The sequence below is a fragment of the Xenopus tropicalis genome, chromosome 1 (assembly GCF_000004195.4).
Source record: "Xenopus tropicalis strain Nigerian chromosome 1, UCB_Xtro_10.0, whole genome shotgun sequence".
Taxonomy (NCBI): domain Eukaryota; kingdom Metazoa; phylum Chordata; class Amphibia; order Anura; family Pipidae; genus Xenopus; species Xenopus tropicalis.
This window is the reverse complement of record NC_030677.2, coordinates 22,169,679-22,183,673: the sequence shown is the minus strand read 5'-3', so window position 1 is coordinate 22,183,673 and position 13,995 is coordinate 22,169,679.

Here is a 13,995-nt window from a genome sequence, read left to right as displayed (position 1 = left end):
AGCCGTTTTTGGTGGTGACTTTGGGTGCTAACCAGGCCTGCTGCTGCCTGGCGAGGCTCGAAGAAGCTTCTCCACACATCCATTAGATTCCCACCACCTCTAGCTGCGCTGCTGCTGCTGCTGCTGCTGCTGCTAGACTCCTGTCTCTGCTGGATGTGTGGAGTAGTGGAGGCCTGAGTGTCAGGCTGGGGGAAGGCCTCCATCAGCTTGGCGCACAGAGCCCTTTTCAATTGACCCACCCTCCTCTCTCTCTGGCTGGGTACAAGGAACTGCGCCATCTTTTCCTTGTACCGTGGGTCAATCATTGTAGCCACCCAGTAATCCTCCCGGTCTTTAATGGCGCAGATCCGGGAATCACTCCGGAGGCATGTCTGCATATGGGCAGCCATGTAGAAGAGGTGTCCCCGACCAACCTCTTCTTGACTGCCCTGGAGATGCAGCAGGTCATCTCCTGCCTCCTCCCCCTGCTCTGTGTCTTCCCAGCCGCGGACAACAGCTGGGGTGGTAGGGTGGCGTGGGCCCTGCTCCCCCTGCTCAGCAGGCACCCAGTCCTCCTCTCCTTCATCCTCCTCATCAGGCATGTCCTCCTCATCATGCCTCGCAGCCCCTTCCACCTGCCTACGGGGCCTGCACTCCTCCTCCTCCTCCTCAGGCACGTCACCCTCCTCTAGCAGGCCATCCAACGTGCGCTTGAGGAGGAAAACCAGGGGTATGATGTCGCTCACACACGCATTGTCCCTGCTAACAAAGCGTGTGGCTTGCTCAAAGGGGGCAAGTACTCGGCAGAGCTGCCTCATCTGCTGCCACTGCTCTGCACTGAAATACCCCAAATTTGCCCCCTGAGTACCCCTGGCACTGTGCTCCAGCAGGTAGTTGCTGACCGCCCAGCGCTGCTCTACAAGGCGCTCCACCATGTGCAGGGTCGAATTCCAGCGCGTCGGCAGGTCACAGATCAGCCGGTGGGGTGGCAAGCTATGTTGCCGCTGCATCCGTGACAAAGACGCGCTGGCGGTGGGGGACCTGCGGAAGTGGCCGCATACCCTACGTGCCTTCTCCAGCACAACTCCCAACCCTGTGTAGCTCTTCAGGAAGTGCTGAACCACAAGGTTGAGAACATGTGCGAAGCAAGGCACGTGGGTCAGACGGCCTAGGTGGAGGGCGGCCAGCAGGTTGCGACCATTGTCGCACACAACATTCCCTGCTTGGAGCTGGTGGGGAGCGAACCACCGCTGCACCTGAGTCTGGAAGGCGGCATGGAGCTCAGGTGCAGTATGACTCCTCTCTCCAAGGCAGAGGAGTTGCAGCACAGCCTGGCAGCGCTTGTACTGCACTGAAGCGTAACTGCGGGGACGCTTCAGGGGTGGCTCATCCATAGTGGAGGAGGAGGAAGTGGCCGTGTGGGGTTTGCCCTTTACCCCACGGGGAGGCACCTCTAGCCTGAGGGGAGTCCTGCTGCCTGCACCCTCCCCAGCACTCATGAGGGCGACCCAGTGGGCAGTGTATGAAATGTATCGCCCCTGCCCATGCCTGCTGGTCCAGGTGTCTGTGGTGCAGTGCACCCTGCCCCCAACAGCATAGTCGAGGGACAGGGACACATTATCCACCACCTGCTGGTGGAGGGCAGGGATGGCCTTCCTGGCAAAATAATGGCGGCTGGGGATCCGCCAGTTAGGGGCAGCGCAAGCCATCAGCTCTCGGAAGGGGGCTGCGTCAACCAGCTGATAGGGCAGCAGCTGCACTGCCAGAAGCTTTGCCAGGCAGGCATTGAGCCTCTGCACTTGGGGGTGGCTGGAGGAAAGAGGTGCCTTGCGGGCAAGGAACTGGGGGAGGGAGACCTGCCGGGTCAGGGGCTGTGCAGATGGCAATAAGGAGGAGGAGGAGACAGAGGGGGCTGCAGAAGAGGCAGAGCTGCACAGTGGCCGCCTCCTACTGTGAGCCTCAGAATCCTCTTCCCTTGCTACAGGGATTGGGGAGCTAGCACCTGTTCCCTGGGGAATGGGAGGAGGTGGACAGGAAGCACCGCTGCCGCCCGGTGCCCTGCCACTTTGGTGCTGCTCCCACGTCATCCTGTGATGACGTTTCATATGGGAACTTAATGCTGATGTTCCCATATGTGACCCTGTCTGCCCCCTACGTACTTTCTGTCGGCAAAGGTGACAGACTGCTACTGATGGGTCCTGACTCTGGCACGTAAAAAATGCCCACACTGCTGAAGTGCGGGCCACCACCTTGCCTGCTGTGGAGGGCTGGGGACCTGAAGGCTGAAGGTCCCTGCCCATACGCCCAGAACCTGTGGACCCAGGTGCAGTGCTGCCCTGTTGCCTACCCCCCCTAGCAGTGGTTGGTGGGGTCTTCTGCTTCTTTGGGGCCGGCTCTTCCTCAGCATCACTAACAACAACACACAGCTCCCCCTCTGAACTGCTGCTGTTATCCTCCTGAGCCGGCACCCAGGATCTGTCCCCATCATCCTCCCCCAGATCAGACCCTGCATCCACATCCACATCTGGCTCATCAGCCTGCTGCCCTGCCATTAGGGGACCCTGCCCAACATCCCCTACAGCTGATGTGGTGTGCTGTGCCACATACACCTCCTCCTCATCAGACTGGAATGCCCCCCCCATACCTGTCTGATCATCAAAAAGATCCTGGGTGTCTGGGCTGAAGTCCACCTCAGGATCAAATAATAAGGGGGATAGCATGCCCCTTATCACTGAGCTAGCAGGTGATGCCACCTCCTGCTGCTCACTAGAGTCTGCAGCAGACGAGGTAGCCTGGGTGAGCCAGTCCATAACTGCCTCTGCCTGCTGCGACTGAATAGGTCGCGAAGTGGTGGCAAACAAATCTGGCAAAGTCTTGCGACTGCCAGTTGCCCCACTGCGACCTGCCACCTGCTGCTGTTGCAGCTGCTGCTGCTGTGACTGCTGCTGTTGCAGCTGCTGCTGTGGCTGCTGCCCTATATTGCCCAGACTGGGCATAACACGTGTGCTGGGCTCTTGCCCACAGCCAGCACCATGGCTTCTCCCACCTAAACCACCCTTGCCTCCCACCCCACCCTCACCACCCACACCTCCCTTCCTCCCACCCTCACCACCCACACCACCCTTCCTCCCACCCCCACCACCCTTGCCTCCCATCCCACCCTTCCTCCCTCTCCCACGGCCCGTCATCCTGGACCAACTAAAAAAGAAAAAAAAATAGGGGGGGTTTGGATATTTGGGGGAAGGTAGAGATAAATAAATAAAAGACTAAACCCCAGAAGTGTGCACCCACAAGGGATACACACACACAAACAAAGACAGACAAACGTAGCCCTAACAAGGGCTCTTGGGTCTCACAGGGGAGCAGGCAAGCAGAAGAGGGAAAGCAGTGAACTGAAATCCACAACTTCCACTTGCACTGACTCACAGAAAGCTCTAACAACTCCTACCTCTAGCTAAACAGACAACTCACACACCTCAGCTCCTACTCTATCCACTACCAAAAACGCACTGAGTAATGGCCGCCTCTGCACCTCCTTATATGGACAGTGGGAGGGCTCCAATCTAATTGGCTGATGTGGAAGAAATGGGCAAGGCTAAAATGACGTTTCCGTTTGTCGCGCGTTTTTTTTTTGTCGCACGGCGGAAAAATCAGCGCACACGGCAAAAATTGCCCGCGCGCGACTAAAATTGGCTGCTCGCGTCAAAAATTGCTCGCGCGCGCAAAAATAACCGCGCGACAAAAAAATTTGGACGTGCGGAAAAAATTTTCCGCGCGGCGAAACGAGCCGCACGGTGAATTTTTGCCGCCGTTTCGCGAAACATTTCGCCGGCGGCGAAACGCAAAAGTTCGCCGCGAAACCGACGCTGGCGAATTTTTTTCGCTCATCACTACTCATCTGCCACTTAGCCGCCCAGATTGCCAGTTGGTCAAGATACTGCTGCAAGGATGCCACATCCTGGATAGAATTGACTGATCTACAGAGTTTAACAGACATTATTGACTTAGAGAGGGTGAAGTGAAGGGCAACTAAGCTGACATCACTGTGACATCACTGTGACATCACTGTGACATCACTGTGACATCACTGTGACATCACACTGACATCACTGTGACATCACTGTGACATAGTAACATAAAAAGTTACCCTTTCTTCCCTCACTTGCCTAAGCTGACATCACTTTGACATCACTGTGTTATCACTGTGACATCACTCTGACATCACTCTGACATCACACTGACATCACTGTGACATAGTAACGTAGAAAGTTACCCTTTATTCCTTCACTTGCCTAAGCTGACATCACTTTGACATCACTGTGACATCACTGTGACATCACACTGACATCACTGTGACATAGTAACATAGAAAGTTACCCTTTATTCCCTCACTTGCCTAGTACAGTGCCATTAAGGGTATGAGTGGCTTGCATATTTTTAAATCCCAGGTGCATGACCTTACATTTATCCACATTAAATCTCATCTGCCACTTAGCCGCCCAGATTGCCAATTGGTCAAAATCCTGCTGCAAGGATGCCACATCCTTGATAGAATTGACTGGTCTGCAGAGTTTAATGGGACATTATTGACTAAGAGAGGGACCAGAGAAGGGCAACTAAGCTGACATCAATTTGACATCAATATGACATCACTGTGACATCACTGTGACATCACTGTGACATCACTGTGACATAGTAACATAAAAAGTTACCCTTTATTCCCTCACTTGCCTAAACTGACATCACTTTGACATCACTGTGACATCACTGTGACATCACTCTGACATCACTCTGACATCACACTGACATCACTGTGACATAGTAACATAGAAAGTTACCCTTTGTTCCCTCACTTGCCTAGTGCAGTCCCATTAAGGGTATGAGTGGCTTGCATATTTTTAAATCCCAGGTGCATGACCTTACATTTATCAACATTAAATCTCATCTGCCACTTAGCCGCCCAGATTGCAAGTTGGTCAAGATACTGCTGCAAGGATGCCACATCCTGGATAGAATTGACTGATCTACAGAGTTTAACAGACATTATTGACTTAGAGAGGGTGAAGAGAAGGGCAACTAAGCTGACATCACTTTGACATAACTATGACATCACTGTGACATCACTGTGACATCACTGTGACATCACACTGACATCACTGTGACATCACTGTGACATCACTGTGACATAGTAACATAAAAAGTTACCCTTTCTTCCCTCACTTGCCTAAGCTGACATCACTTTGACATCACTGTGACATCACTCTGACATCACTCTGACATCACTCTGACATCACTCTGACATCACTCTGACATCACTGGGACATAGTAACATAGAAAGTTACCCTTTATTCCCTCACTTGCCTAAGCTGACATCACTGTGACATTACTGTGACATCACTGTGACATCACTGTGACATCACTGTGACATCACACTGACATCACTGTGACATAGTAACATAGAAAGTTACCCTTTATTCCCTCACTTGCCTAGTGCAGTGCCATTAAGGGTATGAGTGGCTTGCATATTTTTAAATCCCAGGTGCATGACCTTACATTTATCCACATTAAATCTCATCTGCCACTTAGCCACCCAGATTGCCAGTTGGTCAAAATCCTGCTGCAAGTATGCCACATCCTGGATAGAATTGACTGGTCTGCAGAGTTTAATGGGACATTATTGACTTAGAGAGGGTCAAGTGAAGGGTAACTAAGCTGACATCACTGTGACATCACTGTGAACTCACTGTGACATCACTGTGACATCACTGTGACATCACTGTGACATCACTGTGACATAGTAACATAAAAAGTTACCCTTTATTCCCTCATTTGCCTAAGCTGACATCACTTTGACATCACTGTGACATCACTCTGACATCACAGTGACATAGTAACATAGAAAGTTACCCTTTATTCCCTCACTTGCCTAGTGCAGTCCCATTAAGGGTATGAGTGGCTTGCATATTTTTAAATCCCAGGTGCATGACCTTACATTTATCAACATTAAATCTCATCTGCCACTTAGCCGCCCAGATTGCCAGTTGGTCAAGATACTGCTGCAAGGATGCCACATCCTGGATAGAATTGACTGATCTACAGAGTTTAACAGACATTATTGACTTAGAGAGGGTGAAGTGAAGGGCAACTAAGCTGACATCACTTTGACATCACTGTGACATCACTGTGACATCACTGTGACATCACTGTGACATCACACTGACATCACTGTGACATCACTGTGACATCACTGTGACATAGTAACATAAAAAGTTACCCTTTCTTCCCTCACTTGCCTAAGCTGACATCACTTTGACATCACTGTGTTATCACTGTGACATCACTCTGACATCACTCTGACATCACTCTGACATCACTCTGACATCACACTGACATCACTGTGACATAGTAACTTAGAAAGTTACCCTTTATTCCTTCACTTGCCTAAGCTGACATCACTTTGACATCACTGTGACATCACTGTGACATCACTGTGACATCACACTGACATCACTGTGACATAGTTACATAGAAAGTTACCCTTTATTCCCTCACTTGCCTAGTGCAGTGCCATTAAGGGTATGAGTGGCTTGCATATTTTTAAATCCCAGGTGCATGACCTTACATTTATCCACATTAAATCTCATCTGCCACTTAGCCGCCCAGATTGCCAATTGGTCAAAATCCTGCTGCAAGGATGCCACATCCTTGATAGAATTGACTGGTCTGCAGAGTTTAATGGGACATTATTGACTAAGAGAGGGACCAGAGAAGGGCAACTAAGCTGACATCAATTTGACATCAATATGACATCACTGTGACATCACTGTGACATCACTGTGACATCACTGTGACATAGTAACATAAAAAGTTACCCTTTATTCCCTCACTTGCCTAAGCTGACATCACTTTGACATCACTGTGACATCACTGTGACATCACTCTGACATCACTCTGACATCACACTGACATCACTGTGACATAGTAACATAGAAAGTTACCCTTTGTTCCCTCACTTGCCTAGTGCAGTCCCATTAAGGGTATGAGTGGCTTGCATATTTTTAAATCCCAGGTGCATGACCTTACATTTATCAACATTAAATCTCATCGGCCACTTAGCCGCCCAGATTGGCAGTTGGTCAAGATACTGCTGCAAGGATGCCACATCCTGGATAGAATTGACTGATCTACAGAGTTTAACAGACATTATTGACTTAGAGAGGGTGAAGAGAAGGGCAACTAAGCTGACATCACTTTGACATCACTGTGACATCACTGTGACATCACTGTGACATCACTGTGACATCACTGTGACATCACTGTGACATAGTAACATAAAAAGTTACCCTTTCTTCCCTCACTTGCCTAAGCTGACATCACTTTGACATCACTGTGACATCACTGTGACATCACTCTGACATCACTCTGACATCACTCTGACATCACTCTGACATCACTCTGACATCACACTGACATCACTGGGACATAGTAACATAGAAAGCTACCCTTTATTCCCTCACTTGCCTAAGCTGACATCACTGTGACATCACTGTGACATCACTGTGACATCACTGTGACATCACACTGACATCACACTGACATCACTGTGACATAGTAACATAGAAAGTTACCCTTTATTCCCTCACTTGCCTAGTGCAGTGCCATTAAGGGTATGAGTGGCTTGCATATTTTTAAATCCCAGGTGCATGACCTTACATTTATCCACATTAAATCTCATCTGCCACTTAGCCGCCCAGATTGCCAATTGGTCAAAATCCTGCTGCAAGGATGCCACATCCTAGATAGAATTGACTGGTCTGCAGAGTTTAAAGGGACATTATTGGCTAAGAGAGGGACCAGAGAAGGGCAACTAAGCTGACATCACTTTGACATCACTGTGACATCACTCTGACATCACTGTGACATCACTGTGACATCACTCTGACATCACTTCGACATCACTGTGACATAGTAACATAGTAAGTTACCCTGTATTCCCTCACTTGCCTAGTGCAGTCTCATTAAGGGTATAAGTGGCTTTCATATTTTTACATCCCAGGTGCATGACCTTACATTTATCCACATTAAATCTCATCTGCCACTTAGCCGCCCAGATTGCCAGTTGGTCAAGATACTGCTGCAAGGATGCCAAATCCTGGATAGAACTGACTGATCTACAGAGTTTAACAGACATTATTGACTTAGAGAGGGTGAAGAGAAGGGCAACTAAGCTGACATCACTTTGACATCACTGTGACATCACTCTGACATCACTGTGACATCACACTGACATCACACTGACATCACAGTGACATCACTGTGACATCACTGTGACATAGTAACATAAAAAGTTACCCTTTCTTCCCTCACTTGCCTAAGCTGACATCACTTTGACATCACTGTGACATCACTGTGACATCACTGTGACATTACTGTGACATCACTCTGACATCACTGTGACATCACACTGACATCACTGTGACATAGTAACATAGAAAGTTACCCTTTATTCCCTCACTTGCCTAAGCTGACATCACTTTGACATCACTGTGACATCACTGTGACATCACTGTGACATCACTGTGACATCACACTGACATCACTGTGACATAGTAACATAGAAAGTTACCCTTTATCCCCTCACTTGCCTAGTTCAGTCTCATTAAGGGTATAAGTGGCTTTCATATTTTTACATCCCAGGTGCATGACCTTACATTTATCCACATTAAATCTCATCTGCCACTTAGCCGCCCAGATTGCCAGTTGGTCAAGATACTGCTGCAAGGATGCCACATCCTGGATAGAACTGACTGATCTACAGAGTTTAACAGACATTATTGACTTACAGAGGGTGAAGAGAAGGGCAACTAAGCTGACATCACTTTGACATCACTATGACATCACTGTGACATCACTGTGACATCACTGTGACATCACTCTGACATCACACTGACATCACTCTGACATCACTTCGACATCACTGTGACATATTAACATAGTAAGTTACCCTGTATTCCCTCACTTACCTAGTGCAGTCTCATTAAGGGTATAAGTGGCTTTCATATTTTTACATCCCAGGTGCATGACCTTCCATTTATCCACATTAAATCTCATCTGCCACTTAGCCGCCCAGATTGCCAGTTGGTCAAGATACTGCTGCAAGGATGCCACATCCTGGATAGAATAGACTGATCTACAGAGTTTAACAGACATTATTGACTTAGAGAGGGTGAAGAGAAGGGAAACTAAGCTGACATCACTATGACATCACTGTGACATCACTGTGACATCACACTGACATCACTGTGACATCACTGTGACATCACTGTGACATAGTAACATAAAAAGTTACCCTTTATTCCCTCACTTGCCTAAGCTGACATCACTTTGAAATGACTGTGACATCACTGTGACATCACTGTGACATCACTCTGACATCACTGTGACATAGTAACATAGAAAGTTACCCTTTATTCCCTCACTTGCCTAGTGCAGTGCCATTAAGGGTATGAGTGGCTTGCATATTTTTAAATCCCAGGTGCATGACCTTACATTTATCCACATTAAATCTCATCTGCCACTTAGCCGCCCAGATTGCCAGTTGGTCAAAATCCTGCTGCAAGGATGCCACATCCTGGATAGAATTTACTGGTCTGCAGAGTTTAACGGGACATTATTGACTTAGAGAGGGTCAAGAGAAGGGTAACTAAGCTGACATCACTGTGACATCACTGTGACATCACAGTGACATCACTGTGACATCACTGTGACATAGTAACATAAAAAGTTACCCTTTATTCCCTCACTTGCCTAAGCTGACATCACTTTGAAATCACTGTGACATCACTGTGACATCACTCTGACATCACTCTGACATCACTCTGACATCACTGTGACATAGTAACATAGAAAGTTACCCTTTATTCCCTCACTTGCCTAGTGCAGTCCCATTAAGGGTATGAGTGGCTTGCATATTTTTAAATCCCAGGTGCATGACCTTACATTTATCCACATTAAATTTCATCTGCCACTTAGCCGTCCAGATTGCCAGTTGGTCAATATCCTGCTGCAAGGATGCCACATCCTGGATAGAATTGACTGGTCTGCAGAGTTTAATGGGATATTATTGACTAAGAGAGGGTCCAGAGAAGGGACCTTAAACTGACATCAATTTGACATCACTATGACATCACTGTGACATTACTGTGACATCACTGTGACATCACTGTGACATATTAACATAGAAAGTTACCCTTTATCCCCTCACTTGCCTAGTTCAGTCTCATTAAGGGTATAAGTGGGTTTCATATTTTTACATCCCAGATGCATGACCTTACATTTATCCACATTAAATCTCATCTGCCACTTAGCCGCCCAGATTGCATGTTGGTCAAGATACTGCTGCAAGGATGCCACATCCTGGATAGAATTGACTGATCTACAGAGTTTAACAGACATTATTGACTTAGAGAGGGTTATGAGAAGGGCAACTAAGCTGACATCACTGTGACATCACTGTGACATCACTGTGACATCACTGTGACATCACTCTGACATCACACTGACATCACTGTGACATCACTGTGACAAAGTAACATAAAAAGTTACCCTTTATTCCCTCACTTGCCTAAGCTGACATCACTTTGACATCACTGTGACATCACTGTGACATCACTGTGACATCACTCTGACATCACTCTGACATCACTCTGACATCACTGTGACATAGTAACATAGAAAGTTACCCTTTATTCCCTCACTTGCCTAGTGCAGTGCCATTAAGTGTATGAGTGGCTTGCATATTTTTAAATCCCAGGTGCATGACCTTACATTTATCCTCATTAAATCTCATCTGACACTTAGCCGCCCAGATTGACAGTTGGTCAAAATCCTGCTGCAAGGATGCCACATCCTGGATAGAATTGACTGGTCTGCAGAGTTTAACGGGACATTATTGATTTAAAGAGGGTCAGGAGAAGGGTAACTAAGCTGACATCACTGTGACATCACTGTGACATCACTGTGAAATCACTGTGACATAGTAAAATAAAAAGTTACCTTTTATTCCCTCACTTGCCTAAGCTGACATCACTGTGACATCACTGTGACATCACTCTGACATCACTCTGACATCACTGTGACATCACTGTGACATAGTAACATAAAAAGATACCTTTTATTCCCTCACTTGCCTAAGCTGACATCACTTTGACATCACTGTGACATCACTGTGACATCACTGTGACATCACTCTGACATCACTCTGACATCACTCTGACATCACTCTGACATAGTAACATAGAAAGTTACCCTTTATTCCATCACTTGCCTAGTGCAGTCCCATTAAGGGTATCAGTGGCTTGCATATTTTTAAATCCGAGGTGCATGACCTTACATTTATCCACATTAAATCTCATCTGCCACTTAGCCGCCCAGATTACCAGTTGGTCAAGATACTGCTGCACGGATGCCACATCCTGGATAGAATTGACTGATCTACAGAGTTTAACAGACATTATTGACTTAGAGAGGGTGAAGAGAAGGGAAACTAAGCTGACATCACTATGACATCACTGTGACATCACTGTGACATCACACTGACATCACTGTGACATCACTGTGACATAGTAACATAAAAAGTTACCCTTTATTCCCTCACTTGCCTAAGCTGACATCACTTTGAAATCACTGTGACATCACTGTGACATCACTGTGACATCACTCTGACATCACTGTGACATAGTAACATAGAAAGTTACCCTTTATTCCCTCACTTGCCTAGTGCAGTGCCATTAAGGGTATGAGTGGCTTGCATATTTTTAAATCCCAGGTGCATGACCTTACATTTATCCACATTAAATCTCATCTGCCACTTAGCCACCCAGATTGCCAGTTGGTCAAAATCCTGCTGCAAGGATGCCACATCCTGGATAGAATTTACTGGTCTGCAGAGTTTAACGGGACATTATTGACTTAGAGAGGGTCAAGAGAAGGGTAACTAAGCTGACATCACTGTGACATCACTGTGACATCACTGTGACATCACAGTGACATCACTGTGACATAGTAACATAAAAAGTTACCCTTTATTCCCTCACTTGCCTAAGCTGACATCACTGTGAAAATGGCGATTTATTGCACGCGATAATATTATGGTGAATCGCGCGCAAATTATCGCGTCTTTTTTACCGCAAAAAAGCGTGCGATAATTTTTATCGCACTTTAGTGAATCAGGCCCCATGTGTTACATGGAAGCAATAAGTGCATACAGCTCTAGTGCTGCCCCCAAAGCTAAAGGGGGCGCTCTCCTCCTATCAGTATCATGCAAATGGAAAGAAGCAAAGTTGCAGCTGGTCTTTATTTTTTTTTGTACTGACTTTCTCCCAGGTACAAATGATAATTAGTGAGCCCGGCAAAGAGAAAACAGATCTAAGATTATTTTGATGACTTATCTTTATATTATGTGTATAAGGCTGATGCCACACCAGGCGTAGGGCTGATTTTTTCGGCAAGCGGAAAAACGCTTGCCGAAAATTCAGCCCTACGCCTGCTACTTGTGCCTGCACCCGAATGAATGGGATACGCTCGGGTGTAGGCACATGTAGCCGATATACGCACGAAAACGCGAGAGAATGCAAAGTCTCGCGGTTTCATGCGTATATCGGCTACATGTGCCTGCACCCGAGCGTATTCCATTCATTCGGGTGCAGGCACAAGTAGCAGGCGTAGGGCTGAATTTTCGGCAAGCGTTTTTCCGCTTGCCGAAAAAATCAGCCCTACGCCTGGTGTGGCATCAGCCTAACACTCAGCAGTCTGGTATTCCCCAAGGCATAACTGGCCTCATTACCAGACCCTAAGAGTAAGGCCACACGAGGCATATTGCCAGCCTGTTGCGCCAATTAAAGAAAATATCACAGAAAGTACACAAAAGTTGTAAACTTTAGAAAAAATACACATTTTTTGTAATCAGACCTGTCGTATTTTTTCTTATGCAGAAGCATTATTAAATATATTACTCCGGAAATTACTCTATTCTGCTTAAAGGAAAATATCACTGTTACATATATATACAGTATGTAGGGACCCATAGGGTTAAGCTACCTATGGCTTTATCCCTTACCTCTTCACACCTTTATTGTTATTGGGTAATAGCCCTGTACTTAAGTTACAGTTCTAACACTATTCCCTATAGGTCTATACAGGTTGACCACTCCCCCCTGCAGGCTGATAAAGTGTCTAGCAGGAGGGAGTGGCTTCCTCTTTGGCTGCCACTGCTTTCAGGCATCAGTCCACTGAGCCTGGAGCACTAAGGCCCCAGTAAGTATTCCATCTGATAAGTCAGGGACAGGGCCCCGTGAATGAGGAAAAGACAGCATAGCAGCATTTGTAATAGCACCCTCTAGGAGGTGTGAGATCAGTCAGACTTATTTAGCAAGGGCAGCCTTAGCCCCATCCAGAATACTAGGAAAGGAGTAGTCTTCCTACCAGGCCTTCATTGCCTTATCGTAGGGACACAGAAGTGCTAGGGACTTAGGTTAGCAAATATGCCTTGCCCTACCTCTTGAAAAGAAGGGACTATGCTGGTGAGCTGCCTATACCTATCCTTCTGTTGGTGCTTTGCCTACCCAACCTCTTGATGAGAAGGGATTACTAGGGTAACATCATATTCTACCTATTGATCATCTGTATTATCGGTTGTACTTCTGTATGCTGATCTACCTCAACTCTGTGAGTATCTGCTGATCCCTGCATTGATACATCTTGTCTTGGACAATAAAGCTTTATCTAGTTAATCTGCAAGAGCTCCTGGCGTCCTATTCTTTTAATCTATGTGAGTTGTAGTTCAACTACACCATATAGCCCTAGACTCGCCTCCCATATAGCGGAGCCCCATCCTGGCATACCCCCCAACTGTCCCGCTTTAAGCGGGACAGTCCCGCTTTCTATAGCTCATCCCGCTGTCCCGGATAGTTCCCTGAATGTCCCGCATTTTCGTAATAGATTACAGAAATGCGGGAC